The sequence below is a fragment of the Bufo gargarizans genome, chromosome 10, assembly GCF_014858855.1.
Source record: "Bufo gargarizans isolate SCDJY-AF-19 chromosome 10, ASM1485885v1, whole genome shotgun sequence".
In the NCBI taxonomy this organism is placed as follows: domain Eukaryota; kingdom Metazoa; phylum Chordata; class Amphibia; order Anura; family Bufonidae; genus Bufo; species Bufo gargarizans.
In genome coordinates, this window is record NC_058089.1 from 48,655,392 (window position 1) to 48,673,954 (window position 18,563).

The 18,563-nt window shown below is 49.9% G+C and overlaps 1 protein-coding gene across 4 annotated transcripts in view; it reads left to right on the forward strand.

Moving 5' to 3' along the window:
• Nucleotides 1–3,926: 3,926 nt before the first annotated feature.
• Nucleotides 3,927–18,563, forward strand: part of LOC122920399 (fatty acyl-CoA reductase 1-like) — a 69,498-nt gene continuing 54,861 nt past the window's right edge. For all 4 annotated transcript variants that reach the window (XM_044269862.1, XM_044269863.1, XM_044269864.1 and 1 more), the window contains exon 1: nucleotides 3,927–4,030. The gene's annotated coding sequence lies outside the window, so the exon portion shown is untranslated. The remainder of the gene's footprint in view (nucleotides 4,031–18,563) is intronic.

Here is an 18,563-nt window from a genome sequence, read left to right on the forward strand (position 1 = left end):
CGAGTCCCTGGGAAAATTGTCTAGCATGAAACTGGTCCTTGGTGCAAAAAAGGTTGGGGACCACTGCTGTAGAGGATCCTTACAGTCGGCCAGACCGTGGTGTTTGTTGATTTTGGTGCATTCCATGCGTAAAAACCGCGCTTAATACACTCGAAAATTATTTCCACTGACTTCAATGGGAGTATTGCTTGTTCGTTGACAAGGCGTTTTTTTTTTTAGGCTCGTGGTTTTGAAAATTGCAGCGTGGCCTGTCCGTTCTTGGTGCAGATTCCGCACAAAATCTACATGCAAACTCTCCAGGATCAAAAATCACATAAAAGAAAACACAATAAAAATGGCATCCCAAAAAACCCACAAGGAATCCTGAAGCAGAGCAGATTCGGCGTCAGTTCTTTTTTTTTTAGCACACAAAAATACTCTTAAAGGGGTTGTGCAAGAATTGGGGGGGGGGGGGGGGGCAAACCAGCCCGTTTGCCCCCCCCCCCCAATTCTTGCACAACCCCTTTAAGCGTAGAGTATTTTTGTGTGCTAAAAAAAAAAGAACTGACGCTAAATCTGCTCTGCTTCAGGATTCCTTGTGGGTTTTTTGGGATGCCGTTTTTATTGTGTTTTCTTTTATGTGATTTTTGGCTGGGTCTGTAATGGGAAGCTTACTTACCTGCTTCCTGGCCGCTCCTTCTCCTCCAGGCCTGCGGGCTCCCTCGCTGGAATTCAGTATGACATCACCTCAGCCAATCACTGGCTAGTGTCAAAACCGGATCTGCTAGCGTCATGTGACCATTTGTCATAATTTAAAGGGGTTGTCTCATCATGGACAATGGGGGCATATCGTATTGTCTTATAGGTTTGGTTCCCATATCCTGCACCTATATCAAAAAGGCGCACTGGGACTCACACCTATAAGACTATGGGGGCATATCCTAACGATATGCCCCCATGGTCCATTATGAGACAACCCCTTTAAGGGGATCCAGTGATTGGCTTGGGTGATGTCAAAACAGATGTTTTCAGATAGGGAACCCATCACAGGTCTGGGGGAGAAGGAGCGGGGAGCAGGTAAGTAATCTTCCCTTTACAGCTCCAGCCAAGTGGGGGTTTGCGCCCCCTCCCCCCCATTCTTGCACAACCCCTTTAAGTGTTACGTATAATCTGATCATAATTGGCTTCTTTTTTCTCCAGTGGACTCTGGGTAACAATCCTGACTACATTATTAGGGTTCATTCACACGTCCACAATTTAGTTCCACATTTTGCGGAACGGAATTGCGGACCCATTCATTTCTATGGGGCAGCATGATGTGCACTTTCGGGTCCGCAATTCCGATCCCGAAAAAAATAGAACATGTCCTATTCTTGTCCGCAATAGCAGACAAGAATAGGCATTTTCTATTAAGTGCCGGCGACGTACGGTCCGCAAAATGCGGAATGCACATTGCCGATGTCCGTGTCTTGCGGATCCACGGATCCGCAAAACACACTCGGACCTGTGAATGGACCCTAAGTGTAAACGCGCCTCAGGCAGTTTCCGAAATAAGAAGTAGATTTCTCCGCTTCATGGATTTACATCGAGTGGTTTATGTGCCAGGGTCTGCGACTCCAAAATCTGGCTTATGCCCATTTCAGGGTCAATGGTATCGCTGCAACACCAGAACCTGCTCAGTAGTACTGAACCAAACCGAGACCATCATAGAGATCCGACAGAACCGCGGGAGGTCCTGGACTGTAAAAAAGGGTGCCCTAATGCTGGTGCAATGTGTGGAAGCCCCCAGGGAGCTACTACAGGGGTGCCAGCAGCTGCGGGTGCCACTTGTGATTTACCTCTTATAGTGGGCACTTTCATCCTGACTCGTCCAGGCGTAGCCAGCGATTACCGATAAACTGCAAGTGCTACCCACAGCGGGTGAGATGCACCTGTAATAGGTTTACTAATCAATTGACCTTCATGGGTCATACCCAAGAGACCCTTAAAGGGGTTGTCCCTAAATACCAACGTATTACCTTCCCACTAATGGGTGAGGAGTCGGCCTCTGGGAAAACCACTGGACTCAGAAGTCCTGTGTCCCCCATGGGCACCACTGCTCCGAGTACTGCGCCCACCAACCTCCTGCAGTTCTGTACAGAATGGATGGAAGAGCAGGGCAGGTGGGGGACACGGGACTACTGCCCCGGAGGACTTCATGGGATAACCTCTCTACGTTCCTGAGCCCCAACGCAAAATCTGTAACAGGCCCCGTCTACCATGTGCCATTTATAATACTGGTGTCTTTTCAGCGGGCAGAGGAGTCATTGTGCCCATCTGCATCCTTTATATCTTAGCCACTGATTGGTAGAGAACCGTGCGGCTGTTATTGTGGGGGCAATGGGGCTGTTATGGGGGCACTGTGGCGGTCATTATATGGGTGATGTTCTCTCTGTCATGGGCACGCTGTATGTTGTTATGGTGTCAATGCTGCCATCATTACAGGGGCACTGTGGCTGTTTATGGGGTCAGTGCAGTTCATTGTGGGGGTGCCCCCTCTGATAGAGACGCAGTGACTGTTTATGGGGTCAGTACATTATAGGGGTGCCAGTCTGATGGAGGTGCAGTGACTGTGTATGAGGACAGTTTATTAGGGAGGTGTCCCCTCTGATGGAGGCGCAGTGACTGTTTATGGGGTCAGTACATTATGGGTCCCCTCTGGTATGAGGACAGTTTATTAGGGGGGGGGGGTGCCCTCTCTGGTATTAGACGCAGTGACTGTGTATGGGGTCAGTACATTAGGGGGGTGCCCTCTCTGCTATGAGGTGCAGTGACTGTGTATGAGGTCAGTACATTAGGGGGGTGCCCTCTCTGCTATGAGGTGCAGTGACTGTGTATGGGGTCAGTACATTAGGGGGGTGCCCTCTCTGCTATGAGGTGCAGTGACTGTGTATGAGGTCAGTACATTAGGGGGGTGCCCTCTCTGCTATGAGGTGCAGTGACTATGTATGGGGTCAGTACATTAGGGGGGTGCCCCCTCTGGTATTAGACGCAGTGACTGTGTATGGGGTCAGTACATTAGGGGGGTGCCCCCTCTGATGGAGGCGCAGTGACTATGTATGGGGTCAGTACATTAGGGGGGTGCCCCCTCTGATGGAGGCGCAGTGACTGTGTATGAGGTCAGTACATTAGGGGGGTGCCCCCTCTAATGGAGGCGCAGTGACTATGTATGGGGTCAGTACATTAGGGGGGTGCCCCCTCTGATGGAGGCGCAGTGACTGTGTATGAGGTCAGTACATTAGGGGGGTGCCCCCTCTGATGGAGGCGCAGTGACTGTGTATGGGGTCAGTACATTAGGGGGGTGCCCCCTCTGGTATGAGGACAGTTGGGGGGTGCCCTCTCTGGTATTAGACGCAGTGACTGTGTATGGGGTCAGTACATTAGGGGGGTGCCCTCTCTGGTATGAGGACAGTTTATTACGTGGGGGGGGGGGGTGCCCCCTCTGGTATGAGGCGCAGTGCCCGAGAATAGCTGGGGCACGGGGATGACATATCCGCTTTCTATGCCCGCCGGGTACCGCTCATTTCCCAGAATCCTCCGCTCTGCTGAGTGACATCAGCGCCTCCCCGCATCCTCCGGGCCTGACGTCACACTGATGATGCCGCACGGATCCCGCTCTTCCCGTTGCTAAGACAACCCTCCCATAATGCCTCAGGCCCTATAGGCTCGCACTTCCTTCGTATTAAGCCCCCCATATCCGTGACGTCCGTCCCCCTCCTCAGCTCATCCTGGCTCTCCATCATCATCACCCACCCTTTACCCAGCATCCTCCGCTGAGCCCCCCCCTGGCGACGGATGGGTGGGGTCCCCCCTCTTCCATTTACCAGAAAAATCATCCAATCACAAGGCGGGGTCTTCTTGCCTGTTCCATGACGTATGGTACATTCGTCCAATCAGCGTCGAGCTAGGCGTGTCTGCCGGCTGAGGGAGGGGACGGGGCAGCGCGGCCTGAAAGGTGGTGTGTCAGTTGAGGAAAGACGAGAAGAGGGAGCGTTGCTGCAGCCGGGCTGAGGTAATTGCGGTTGTCAGGGTGTCGGGCGGGGTGCCCTCGAGTCACCGTATTCTGTCATCCCCTCATGTAGCTTCTGTAAATGTCCCCCCCCCCCCCCATGTCGTGCCCCCTCTCATCTTGCCATTCGCCTTCACTCTCTGTTGTCACCCTCTTAAAGGGCAGGTCCATTCTCAAGGAAATCTAAAAATCTCCATGTAATATCAGCCTCTGACTCGACACCTGGGAAAGCTGGGTGACCACTCTCAGGGCTGCCATGACAGACAGACCCCTGGGAAAGCTGGGTGACCACTCTTAGGGCTGCCATGACAGACAGACCCCTGGGAAAGCTGGGTGACCACTCTCAGGGCTGCCATGACAGACAGACCCCTGGGAAAGCTGGGTGACCACTCTCAGGGCTGCCATGACAGACAGACCCCTGGGAAAGCTGGGTGACCACTCTCAGCGCTGCCATGACAGACAGACCCCTGGGAAAGCTGGCTGACCACTCTTAGGGCTGCCATGACAGACCCCTGGGAAAGCTGGCTGACCACTCTCAGCGCTGCCATGACAGACAGACCCCTGGGAAAGCTGGGTGACCACTCTTAGGGCTGCCATGACAGACAGTCTATGGATTGGATGGTTGGCTCTGAAAAACTTTATTCAGTGCTGTAAATTCCCCCCCCCACCCATTATAAATGGGGGGGCTCCCCATCTCGTACCGTTCTGCCATCATTATTTCCACCCACTGGAGCTGATGGGCTGAATGTCAATGGACGACAGAGGAGTGTGGCCAGGAGGAGCTATGGAGGAACGGTGATTTGTACTAGTGATTATACATCGGCCATTAAACTGCACCAAAACCGCAAAGGACGCCCCCTACGGACTGGGCTGTGCACATGATGAGGGGCAGTTTCATGTCGAATGTTGCCCGGCACATGTGGTGCCGCTGATCTCGGGTGAACCCCAGAATCTGACCAATCCGATTCATGATTACCCTGGATGGAGGGCGGTTGATTTGCCCCCCTATGGGCTGAATGATGCCCATTGGGGAGAGTAGAGTGTGGCCCAGAGGCACTACAGAGGAACGGCGCTTTGTATTAGTGCTTATATATGACCCATAAAACTGCACCAAAACCCCAAAGAACGCCCCCTACAGACAGGACTGAGCGTTTTCATGTCAGGTGTTGCTTGGCATCTGTGGTGCCGCTTATCTCAGGAGAAACCCAGAATCTGATTCATGATTACCCTGGATGGAGGCGGTTGAGTTGTCCCCCTTATGTCCGTGGGGCAAAGTAGAGTGTGGCCAAGAGGCGCTTTGTATTAGTGCTTCTATATGACCCATAAAACTGCACCAAAACCCTAAAGAGCTCCACCTACGGACAGGACCGTGCTCCCCATGAGGAGTGTTTTCCTGTCAAGTGTTGCTAGGCACATGTGGCGCCGCTTATCCTGAGAGAAACCTGGCATCTGCCCGATCTGATTACCTGGGATGGAGGGCGATGAAATTGTCCCCCTATGGGCTGAGTTATGTCCGTGGAGAACAGCAGAGTGTGGCCAACAGGAGCTACAGAGGAACGATGACGACGCTTTGTATCGGTGAATGGCAAAGGGCCCCCATGCTGACGGTAGGTTCAGTTTTTTTTAGGTTTTGAGGATTTTTTGCCAAAGTGGATGCAGCAGGGGAAAGGTATAAATCCCGATTCCTTTCCCATCCATTTCTGGCTTTGACTGAAAAATCTGCCCCTAAACCTCCTAAAAAAAAAAAAAAAACCAGTGTGAACCTACCCTTATAGGTAATCCAGAAGAGCAGACCCTACGGACAGGAATGTGCACGGGGCGCCATGGGGATCAGGTGGCGCCGCTTATCTCGGAACAAGCACAGGATCTGTAATCTAGTTCATGATATCCCCGGATAGCGGAGGGCGGTTGAGTTGTCCCCGTGCGGCTGGAGTTTTGTAGGTCAGAATAACTTACCTCTTGGTCATTCACGTCTGCCGTCTCCTTGGCCCCTCCTCCTTTCTCCAGATTACTTAGCACCCCCCCCATCCCACCTGTGCAGTGCCTTCGTTGCCTTCGTTAAGGTTCTTGCAATATCTGTGCCTGCGACGACCGCCTAGATATCAGACCATGCTGGGAGTTGTAGTGTCATTGCAGACGCTGGCTTGGGACTCGTGTATCTGCGATCTTGTGTCTATCCTTGGGGCGTGTTTTTATTGGCGTTTACATAGGATTAGGAAGGATTTACATGATTTAATGACCTACTTTGGGCTATGCTAAACCACATTATATGGCCACTGTGAACTCGTTTTTATTGACGCCGGTCGTCGCCTGGACGCGCCTTTCTCCATGCGATCGGGTCGATCATCTACATGGGCTCCTTCTAGACCCGCCTCAGATGTTGCTTGTGGTTTTTGGTGCTTTGGAGGGATTTTTCAATATCAGGCCTCATGAACACGATCGTATGTCAGCAAAATACGGATACTGGCCGCGTGCCTCCCCCACTTTCCTCTGTTCCTGTTGGGCTTCATGCACACAACCGTATTTTATATCCGTGTCCGATCTGCATTTTTTTGCGTATTGCACACAGGCCCATTCCTTTCTATGGGTCCGCTAAACCCCCCCCCCCCCCCAAAAAAAAAAAAACGGGTTGTGCACATACCCATGTCTGTTCCGCAAGATTATAGAACACGTCCTATTCTTGACCACTGACTGCATGAGGTCTTCTGGAAGGGGCTGTTCTTGTTTGCGGATGCGGAAAGAACACGGATGACATCCGCGTGCTGTCGTCCAATTTTTATTTTTTTGTGGCCCCGTAGAAATGAAGGGTGGCCCGTGTGCCATCTGCATCTGTGATTTTGGCTCAGTCCCATTTGAGTGCACGTGGATGAGCGGCAATACCTGACACTACCTGAGGGAAAGAGTGGCGCTGTTTCTGGGAGGAAAAAGCAGCTACAGGATAGATGCGTCTCTTACCGTTGGCACCTCGCCAATCATAAGAGCAGGGTTCCTTTTTTCACTGCATGATCGCAGTGAGGCGTCTGAATATTGCGGTGGTTCCATCAGCTCCACGGACGCAATGCATGCTGTGACTATGCAGTAAGGAGAAGCTAGGGGACTCGGGGGGGCCCCTATTCAATCGATGTGGTGGGGCCCCAGCAGTCATGTGGAACAGTAATAAAGGTCCTTTTAAAGAGAATTTGTCACCATTACATTAAATAATTGTATTTCATATGAAATGACAGTTATGGAGTGTTTGTTCTTCTGACTCTTATGTTGTGCCGTTCATCTATTATTCCTGCTAGAAGTACGGCTGACTTGGGGTGTGTCCTTGCTTGGTCCAATCGGTGCTTCCAATGTCACTGTGCGGAGACCCCCCCCCCCCCCTTTCCTCCTCCAACTGGCAGCATCAACTTCTAGTAGGAATAACAGAGAAACAACATAATGTGGCCATAAGTATAGATGCTCCAGTATTGCTATTACATGGGTGCGCTCCATGGCCATATTGCGGATTCGCAATACACGGGCACCGTTCCGTGTGCATTCCGCATTACTGATGCGGACCCATTCACTTGAATAGGTCTGCAAATCCGGAGATGCGGAACGGAAGCGCTACGGAGTGCTTCCGTGGGGTGTTGTCCCCTACTTCCGTTCCGCAAAGAGAGAGGCCATATCCTAGCTTTTTGCAGATAGCGGACCCATTAAAGTGAATGGGTCTGCATCCGTGATGCGGAATGCACACGGAACGGTGCCCGTGTATTGCGGGTCCGCAATACGGCCACGCAGCGCGTTCGTGTGCAGGAGGCCTAACACAGACATATCAGGAGAGGCGATATTTCCTCTTTCACATCCACACGGGGACTACTTTAGGGTCCATTCACACGTCTGTAAGTGTATTGCGGATCTGCAGAACACGGACACGTGCCATGTGCACCTATAATAGACAATGCCTATTCTTGTCGGCTATTGCGGACAAGAATAGGACATGTTTTGTCATACAGACGTCTGAATAGAGCCTTACAGTGGAAAATATCCGTCGCAGAGTGGTGGAAATATCCACAGCAAAATCTGCATCTTTTCCATTTGCTGAGGGTGAAATCCACAGGATAAACGGACAGGCTGCCGACCTAGAATCTACACCGCAGTTCAGCTTTTGCGCTGATTTATTTATTGATTTTCTTTTTCTTTCTGCAAAATACCCACAATTCTGTCCTTTTGTGGATGTACCCTTTAAAGGGATATTCATGGCCAAGATTGAAATACCCATCTTAGCGTTGCGGAGACGGCTGAGTCGTCTGTGCCGCCCTAGTTAAGCAACTCTCGTAGAAGTGAATAAGTGTTACATAAACCGCATAACACGGATCGCTCTGCTGCTTTAGTGACCCCCGGCCGTATCCGGTAAGCCCAGGTGAGGGTTAGGCCTCTTGCACACGAGCGTTGTGCATTGGGGACTGCAATTTGCGGTCCCCAATGCACAGGCAACGTCCTTGTGGCGGCCAGGACGGATCGAGACCACTTCAACTTGATCCGTCTGCACTCAAAAAATAAATAAAAATAATAATATATAACCATTCATTGCTCTGCTAGATTTATATCAAGCTGACAGCTCAGGGGGCATGACCTTTCTGCTGGTGCTCAGGGGGCGTGACCTTTCTGCTGGAGATCTCTCCCTATCGCCGCTCTGGAGGCAGTGGAAGGATGAGACGGCATGTGCGGCCATCTCGGTGAGCAGGACAGAGAAATAAGAAAAGAACAAACAGCAGGTGGCGCTATACAAAAGTATTCAGATCCAGGGGCTGGTTTGAAAACTGTAGAATAGTTTTCGTGGGAAAACCCCTTTACCTGCAGGCCATTGACAAGAGTGGCGACGTTTCTGCAAATCTGACTTCTTAATCTCCACCGATTTAATCTTGTTCTGTGGCCGGTCAGCCGCTGCGCTCGTGATCACAGGAGGCTGTGCTCCGCCACGGGCTGTAATTTAGTGGATGAATCAAATCTCTGGTTCTAGAAATGTGATTACACCGCTGGACGCCGCCTGCGGAGCTTTGGCTTGCCATGCTAGCCGTCGCCCAGGTGCGTCACGTTAGAAGAGAGTGGGTCAATCCACCATAAGCCTTGGGTGACTTGTAATGCGTTTCGGGTCAGCTGCAAAACGCACTGCGCAACATGTTGCTCAGGCGAGTATTTCCTGGAAGATGTGGTTTCTCTACAGAAAAGCACATTTTTTTTTTTTTTTTTTTTTTTTCCCCCTGTCTAAAGGCTGCGCCCACGCCTGTGATGCCGCGTCCCTGTGAGCATGCATTTGCACATATGAGGGCACATGGACTTGGCATCATATGGACTTGACGGCAGTGATGGAATAGATGGGAATCGTGTTCTTAGACTCCCAAAATGTACTTTTTGCTTTTTTATTTTGTTTTTTACTGTGCTGATATTGACCGGCGGGGCAGATTTAGAAATTTGCAGCACGTCCATTGTTTGCGCAGATTTGCGTTGCAGAGGGTGATGTCGGCCTCAATGTCTGCAGGTAACGCACGCGCATTTGGTGCAGAAATGCAGAGAAATCCTCTCTCTAATCTGTCAGGAATTTCTGGTTTGAAAACCCTACCTGTGCGCAGGTATCCTTAGGCTGCATCTTCACATAGCAGAAATTGAGCATTTTTTTTTTTTTCCATACAGATTCGTGGGCGGCAAACCGCAGCAATGTTACAGTAGCGGCAAATCTCATTGACGCGCTGCCTGACGCTACCCCTGTAAACGGACCTGCAGTTGGGTTCTGAAATCTGTAGCATGATCGTCCTGTCTGAGGATTTTCACCTTTTTGCAGCACCCAGGGGCGATACGTGCTACAGATCTGCACCAAAATCCACACGTAAAATGGATTCAATGTGAGAATTGCCACAAAATCCGCTTTCTTTTTATTTTATTTTTTTAAATCTTGTGTTGGTGTACCCTTAGGCTTCTAGTTTGGCAAGGTTGGGTTTGTACTGTGCGATTTCGGCTGCTTTCACACTGGCGTTTTGGCTTTCCGTTTCTGAGATCCGTTCAGTGCTCTCACAAGCGGTCCAAAACGGATCAGTTTTGCCCTAATGCATTCTGAATGGATAAGGATCCGCTCAGAATGCATCAGTTTGCCTCCGTTCAGTCTCCATTCCGCTCTGGAGGCGAACGCCAAAACGCTGCCTTGCTGTCCGGCTGACGAAACTGAGCCAAACAGATCCGTCCTGGCACACAATGTAAGTCAATGGGGACGGATCCGTTTTCTCTGACCGGATAGAAAACGGATCCGTCCCCTATTGACTTTCAATAGGGTTCATGACTGATCTGTCTTGGCTATGTTACAGATAATACAAACGGATCCGTTCATGACGGATGCATGCGGTTGTATTATTGTAACGGATCCGTTCAAAACACAAGTGTGAAAGTAATGAAGACTCTGTCGGGCAGTCTCGCAGCATCAGCCGGCACCAGGTCCTAGCGGTGAACCCGGATACTTCAGGCCACTACCTGCCCTCTTATTTTCACTAAATTGGGAAAATGGATATCAATTCAAGGTTAGTTTGGGGGGCGGGGGAAGGGGGTTGTGCAGCCCCTTTTGGCTTTTCAAGCGCGTGAAATATGGATTCCTTATACTTCTCTCCCTAAGCCGGGCAGAGCTGATGAAAGCTAAGGAGCGCTCTGAGCGCCGCTACTGTCCCATTCTGGATGGTTGTTATTCAAGCAATCGCCTTGCTCCTGTCTAGAGATGAGCGAACTTCTGTTTTAAGTTCGGCGTCTAAAGTTCGGCTTCCGGTTAACGGAGAATCCCGATCTGGATCCGGATATGAATTCCGACTTCCGTTGTGGTCCGTGGTAGCGGAATCAATAATCGGCCATTATTGAAGACTTTACACTCTTCCTGCTGCCCTGTGCTTTGTGCACACAACAGCAGGGAGCTGACCATGGCAGCCAGCCTCTGATCAGCCCCCCAGCCTCTCATGTGCCCCCCAGCCTCTCCCTCTTATCAGCCCCCTCTTGTAACTCAAACCCCCCCCCCTCCCTCCCCAGTATTATCGGTGGCAGTGGCCACAGGGTCCCCCCCCATCATTGGTGGCAGTGGGCAGTGCGCCCCCCCCCCCCCCAGTATTGATCATTGGTGGCAGGGGCCCCCTTCTCCCCCCAAATCATTGGTGGCAGCAGCAGTTCTGATCGGAGTCCCAGCAGTGTAATGCTGGGGCTCCGATCGGTTACCATGGCAGCCAGGAGTCACGCTACTGAAGTCCTGGCTGCCATGGTACGTCAGTGAGCAGCATTATACTCGCGGCCGCCGGGCGCTCCTTCTTCTGTCTGTGCGTCACATTGCTAATGCTTATAGCATTAGCAATGCGCCGCACAGACCTATGAGAAGGAGCGGCCACAGCGCACGTGAGTATAATGCTGCTCACTGACGTACCATGGCAGCCAGGACTTCAGTAGCGTGACTCCTGGCTGCCATGGTAACCGATCGGAGCCCCAGCATTACACTGCTGGGACTCCGATCGGAACTGCCGCTCCGTGGTCATATCTCAGTCCGACGATATAGGTGATATGCACAAAATCCATATTGTGGCACAAATTTATATCGCCTATACCGCCCACCCCTACCTGCCACTGTCTTACTAATTTTTCCATTGCAGATCCACCAGTTCCCGGACTCCTCTTCTGCCGTCCAAGACGACCGCGGCGCCTCTCCGACTACCTGGTGCACAATGTGTATTGGGTAGTCCCCGACACTTCCTAGCTCTGGCCAGTCCAAGAGCGGGTTGGGATAAAAAGGTAGTGTCTCAGACTACCAAATGTACAGTCTGAAAAGTGGTGTAAGGGTCCATTCACACGTCTGCATCCGTTCCGCAAATTATGCGGAACAGGTGCGGACCCATTCATTTTCAATGGGTCCGGAATGTGCTGTCCGCATTTGCAGATCTGCACTTCCGGATCCGCAAAAAAAAATAAAAAAATAGAACATGTTCTATTCTTGTCCGCAATTGCAGACAAGAAAAGGCATTTTCTATGAGCGTGCCGGCGATGTGCAGTCCGCAAAATGCGGAACGCACATTGCCGGTGTCTGTGTCTTGCGGATCATCAAAACACATGCGGACGTGTGACTGGACCCTAACAGTCTTGGATGTCAGAAGAAGAGTGGATAGGGCACCTGTGGGTCCTGGCATTACCCGGCTATGCTGAATACAGTGAACTCCGGCAGGCTGTTCATCCGCTGGGTTTTGAACGCTGATATGAACATACCCCTTAGTACTGTTTTTTTTTTCCCCCCCAAAGTTATTGCAGTTTATTTTAATACCTTGACAACTAAGTCTTACCTTTCACCTTGTCAACAAGGTAGGTGCCTACACCGTCTGACCTGTTGGACGTGTGCCCCACCCTTTGGTTGTCTTTAGACGTTAGGCCGACGTGTCCCGTCACTCACAAGATGGCTTTGTGCATTTTTTTTTTTGTGTAGGAATTGTACACAGAAATACTTGAATTTTTATGTAGGAGATTTTTAAAATTTAGGGGATGATACCTCCATAATATGGCAGGAGAGTTACTTCGGGGACCCTCTGGCATCTGCTGGTGGTCGGGGCATACTGGAAACTGCAGGATAGCCACAGCTTGTCGACTACTGCTATAGAATAAGAACAGAGATTTTTGCAGTGCCGACCCCTTGCAAAATAAGGTTGCATCAGGCAAACGCGTGTATCCCACCGCCCCCCCCCCTTTTTTTTTTTTTTCTTTTTCCCCTCTCTCCACATTTTATACTTTGGAGTCTTGCATCATTTTGTGTAAAGTGTCTTTCTGCCTCTCACTACTTTGATGTGAGACGTCTTCCAAGGAGCTTTTTGAAGAAGTGTTCCACTTTAACCCTTCAGCTTCTGGGGCTTCAGCCGCAGTCTAGCGTTTTTTTTGCCCTTCGGCAGAGCCGGCCAGAACCTGAGCGCTCAGACATTTGTGCCGCCCTGTGATTCTCTCGCGCCCGCTGTAGATGTAACATTAATGTAATTCTTGCTGACTCTGCCATGTGTTTTGTTCCTCGTTCTATCGGCCCCTGAAATTCACAGCATAATCCTTGGCGCGGCTCTGGTTAACGGTGTCTGTACAGACTCGGGCGATGCATCGCTATACAGGGATTCCCATCCGGAAAGTACATGGCATCCGGCAAGAATATCAAGGCTGTGTACACACCTGCAACCGTTTATTATTTTTATCCATTTGGTATTTTTTTTTTTAGAGTAACTTTCCAAATGGCATTGGTTGAAAACCATGTACCGTTTTGAGTGTACAGCTCCTACGCAAACCTTTGTGCCCCCCGCCCCATGGTTACAGACTGCAAACAGGCCGGATGTAGTCGGATCCTGCAGTCGTGTGTTATTCCTTCCATTGAAAGTAACGTTCAAGAAAAAGCAGAGGGATGTAAGGGGGTATGACTGCAGGATCAGACTACGCAGAGTTTGTTTGTAGTCTGTAACCATGGAGACATCTAGGACCTTACACGAGCTACAGACCTAGTGTCGGGTTATTTAGGATCAAAAATATGTAAAAAGTTGCTTTATTTTTTGAAAAGGGATTTCTGAGATTTTTTACTGATGACCTACCTTTTGAATAGGGCATCAGTCTCTGATTGATGGGGGAGGTTAACACCCGGGACCCGCGCTGATCAGACCAGAGTAGACACCGTACGCTGTATAGCGGCTGTGCTTGGTATCACAGATCGGCCCCATTCACTTCAATAGGGCTGGGCTACGCCTACGCCACGTCACCGATGAAATTGCCGTCACATGGCTTGGGAAAAGCTGCGAGACCCTGTGCCTTCTCAAACTGCTGATCGGCGGGGGTCTTGAGGATAGGTCATCGGTTAAAAATTTAAATCTCGAAAAAACCCTTGAGCAATGGAAAAAGTTGGTTGCCGACGTGTTCACACCCATTTGCTGGCTCACGTCCATCAGAGACTTATGGCGTGTCTTGTGGATATGGTGGGGATACCCCTTTATTCCGGTGTTATATAATGAGAAGATCACCACTTTGTGTATTGATTTGTAACCATTTTCAAGATCTCGGCTTGCTGCTGAAGAATTTGGACTTTTATTTTTATTTTTTATTATTATTATTATTACAGTTGAGTTTTTTTTTTTTTTTTTTTAAATAGTATGCGCTCTAGACAATCCTCGTTGTGCTAAATACCATCATTGGCACAAATATCGCCTGCTCTGATTTGCTACAGTGTATCGGAGCAGGAAATAATCGCCGTTCTGCCGTCCAGGCTTAAGACTGTAAATGCTGGGGAGTGTACATGGCCGAGTTGCGCACCTCCGTGTGAAACTTCTTATGGAGGCTTATGTCTCCCAGGCTCATACAGGATCGGTGGGGGTGGGGGGTAGTGACATGTTCCATCACACGCCTGCAGAGGTATGTACAGCATACCTGAGCATAGCCCTGGTCAGATGTCTTCATGTCGACAAGCTCGTCCAGGGTGTATGTTCCATCTTTAAGAAGCAACTGTATAAACTTTGATGCAGGTTATGATCCCACAGAACATAAAATTTTGGTGTAAAAAAAGGTCCCCAGCGACACCTGTAATATGACTTGCTGGAAAGCATACAGTGGCATGCCGAGGATTTAAAGGGGTTGTCCAGCCATTCACAAGGGATGGCCTATCTGATTGTCAGGGATCCAATGCTCCGCAGATCATCTACTCGATAGTAAATCGGGTGCTTCACCGCTATGTCTGCAGTGCATGCAGCTGGTATGGGAGTTAAAAGAACAGCAGAGTAAGTCTGCATGCTGGGAGTTGTAGTTTCATAGCAGCTAGAGTGCAGAAGGTTGAGATCCCTGTTCTAAAAGGATTATTTCCATCTGAAACATCCTATCCACTGGAAAATGCTATAAATGCCCTATGGGGACCCATGTCTGAGTCGCCCGCACATCAAAATAACCAGGACCCCCATTTGCTAATGCAAACAGCTGAAATGGCTTCAGTGCAGTGGGAGCGGTTTTTCCGTACGTCCCACAAACGTCAAGGGAAAGACCTGAGCCATACATTGACAAATGGAGGTGGAGGGGTTTGGGAGTCAAGTGTGTCAGAAAGGTCCTTTGGATCTGTCATGAATGTTTTACTTGCCTATTAAGGCCTCTTGCACACGAATGTTGTGTGCCCGTGGCCATATTGCGGCCCATGTGCACTCTGCATCACGGATGTAGACTCGCATCTTCGTGAATGGAACAGAAATGCTACGGAGTGCTTCTGTGGTGGTTCTGTCTGCGCCACCGCACCGCAAAAAAAATAGAACTTGGAAAGATATACTTGCGTAGCGTACATTCCAATATTTGACAGCATTTCTGCACCACGTGGGCCGTTATAGAGCGTACATAGGATGCAGGGTCTCCCCCAGCAGTCTATGGGTGTGGGCGTACCGAGTGGAAGTGCCAACAACCAAATAAGCCACGTTCTTCTCTTCTGCTTGCGGCTTTGCCGTGAAATAGACAGAACTGCTCATAAAGCATCCCGCGCAAGGAAAAATAAAGTCTTGCTATTATTATTTTCACTGCTGGTAGTGTCCCCGACGGCCCAAACTGATGATGATCATCTCGCGGTCCTGCCAAAATGCAGGACTTAAAGTCTTGCCTATAGCCGACTGACGGAGCTGCGGCTCCTGAACCCCGGAGCACGTCGCCTACGTGGAGGCGTTCCATTCTGAAATATTGCAGTTTTACTCCGCACCCTGAGCCCTCGCACTTCTCATTTTGACCTCTGCCGTGATTTTTCATTTTGAATGGTGTGGTGCCACTCTGCGGAGCTAAACCACAAGCGTACTCCCACCGCGGTTTCCCGAAGTGGCAGCACGGTAACCGCGGTTAGATCTGGAAAGCTGCACGTGAAAAATCCTCAACCGCATAAACCGTAGCACGGCCTCCCATTGAAAACGATGGGAGGCGGTTTCTGCGCAGGTGCTGCATAGGTTATGTGCTTAAACCCCTGCCAAAAATCTGACGTGTGAACATGACCCTAATACTTCTGTCAGTTTTCAGCTTGTGCCGTGTACGCTGAGGGCGGGGTGAGCAGGCCTCTCCTAATGAGACTGGATTACAGGTAACTCCTCTGTTATAAAGCTAGTCATCACTGACTGTAGACGACTGTTGCTGCTCACCTGCCGTCCCTCCCTGCACAGAGCCTGCCCACAACACTCAGGCGGTTCTTCCGTGTGGGTGCCTGATGCAACTGTGGTGCCAGAGATTGGCTTTGCAACAGGTCAGGCAAGATAGCTGCCCCTATAGGTATGTAAAAAACTTTGGAAATGAAAATAGATTTTAAAAACTGTAATTTTTATTTTTGGGGGACATTTTTAAAGGGGTGTTTTCCAAGACTTTAATACTGGTGAGCTATCCTCAGGATAGGTCGTGGGGATCTGACCCCCGGGACCCCCACCGATCAGCTGTTTAAGAAGGCACTTTGGTTTAGAAGCAGCTTAGCCCTACAGAAGTGAATGGAGCTGAGGGCAAAACCAGGCACAGCCAATATACAATGTACAGCGCTGTGCTTGGCAGGCTGCGAGAAGGCAGTGGCGCTCGCAGGAGATGGTCGGATTGCCATGATCCTCACCCCGCCAGTCTACAGAATAATGGCTTATTTTCTCAAATTTGCATGGTGGCGCTCCCATCCACCCACTGTGCAGGGGTCTGTAGCATGATGCCGTTTACTTGAATGGGGGTTAAACCCCCAACAATAGTATTGTCAATGCAGATTAGTAGGATATGCCATTATAAGATGGGCGTAAAGCTTTGTTGGGGACGTCCAGATTCAGGAGGAAACTGGACAACGCAGGATCTACCTGCAGTAAAGAAGTAGTGATCATTACTTGGCAGATGATGTGGGTCTCCTGGCTGTAGCGGTGACGGTACATAGACACATGACTGCTGCAGCCAATCCCTGGGCTCTTTAGTGCACCACTGAGGCCAGTGATTGGCTGCAGCAGTCACGTGTTGCCAGTATATTACAGCTGCAGCCAGGAATACCGGAGCAGGATCTGCCAGTTGGGTCCCCTGTGTTGTCTGGATTCCTGCTGAAACCAGACAACCCCATTAAAATAAAGTGAGTCTGCCGAATGCAGAGGCAGAAGGCAATAAAGGTTTGTCAAATCTGCCCTTTGAATTCTCCCTCCAAGGTTACAGGTAGCTCGTTACTAGATGCCGTCTTTCCAGAAACTCTTGTCTGTCTGGCATTGTGTGTAACACAATAGTATAATCCGAAGCACCCCGGAGTCATGGGCATGGCTGCCTGTCAGCCGGTTACATTCACTTTCCAGGAATTAGAAAATCTCATCCAACCTGTAACTCCAGTCCTTAAATCTGCTTATCGGATTTACTCTTTACCACCCGGCAGTGGAGCGGCTGTAAATGGCCCTCTAGACAAGCGTGGCACGCTCCTGCTCCTTTGCCAGCTTATTAAGCCAGTTCTGTGCCACTGACGGCCAAGTGGTCTTCTCCCAGTGTAGGTTCATGGTGTACAGTATGTGTGCCCTGTATAATCCGGGGCAACGGGGGCGTTACTGTTACACCTAGAGGCTCTGCTCTCTCTGCAACTGCCGCACCTTTTGCACAGGGCCAAGCATGACAACTTTTACACTGCCAGGCCCTGTCAAAGTACAGAGGGTGCGCTAGTTGCAGAGAGAACAGAGAGAACGGTGTTACGGTAATGCTCATTTGCATATATTAATACATAATTTTTCTCATCAATGCGGGCACATATGAACATGGGACCAACACAGATGCCTAAAGCTGCCAAGTGCACATGTAACAGGTCAGCCAGTGTCATAGCTATAAAACTGCTGACGGATGCCCTTTTTTATATAATTGATGCCGTCGCTTGGTTCCACAGCTGAAAATATCGATTTGCCAGTAATTTGCAGCCTGGGAAACCACCAATGACTCTGCTGTTGTGCTTGTGTTCTCAGCAGAGTATTTTATTGCTTGGCGTAAACCCTTTTTTTGCGGCTTGGATGCGGACCCATTCATTTCAATGGGGCTGCAAAATGCAGACAGCACACCGTGTGCTATCCACATCCTTATGTCCGTTCCGCGGCCCTGCAAAAAAGAACATGTCCTTTTGTTTGATTTGCAGATAAGAATAGGCATTATTACTATGGGTCTGCAAAAAAAAATAAAAAATGGATGTAACACTAACGTTCTCCTTATATTTTGCGTATCTGCGTTGTGCAAAATACATATATTCGTGCTAATGCACTCTAATTCAGTAGATTCCAGGTCTCAATGCGTTCTTGGTGCCCTGGCCGATCAGCCGTTTGAAGAGGCTGGTGGTCATTGCGGCCCCCTCCTAGTCCAGCCATGTTGCATTCATCAGTCACATGGTGTAAGAGCAGCTGAGACCTGCACAACCGCTATACATTGTACCGCTGTGAGGAGGCCTAGGTGCCCAAACGGAGCAGGTGCAGGGTGCGGGACCCCAATGATCCGATATTGACTACCTATCCTGAGGACAGGCCATCAGTATTTAACTCCTGAAAAACCCCTTTAAATCAGCAGTATTTCT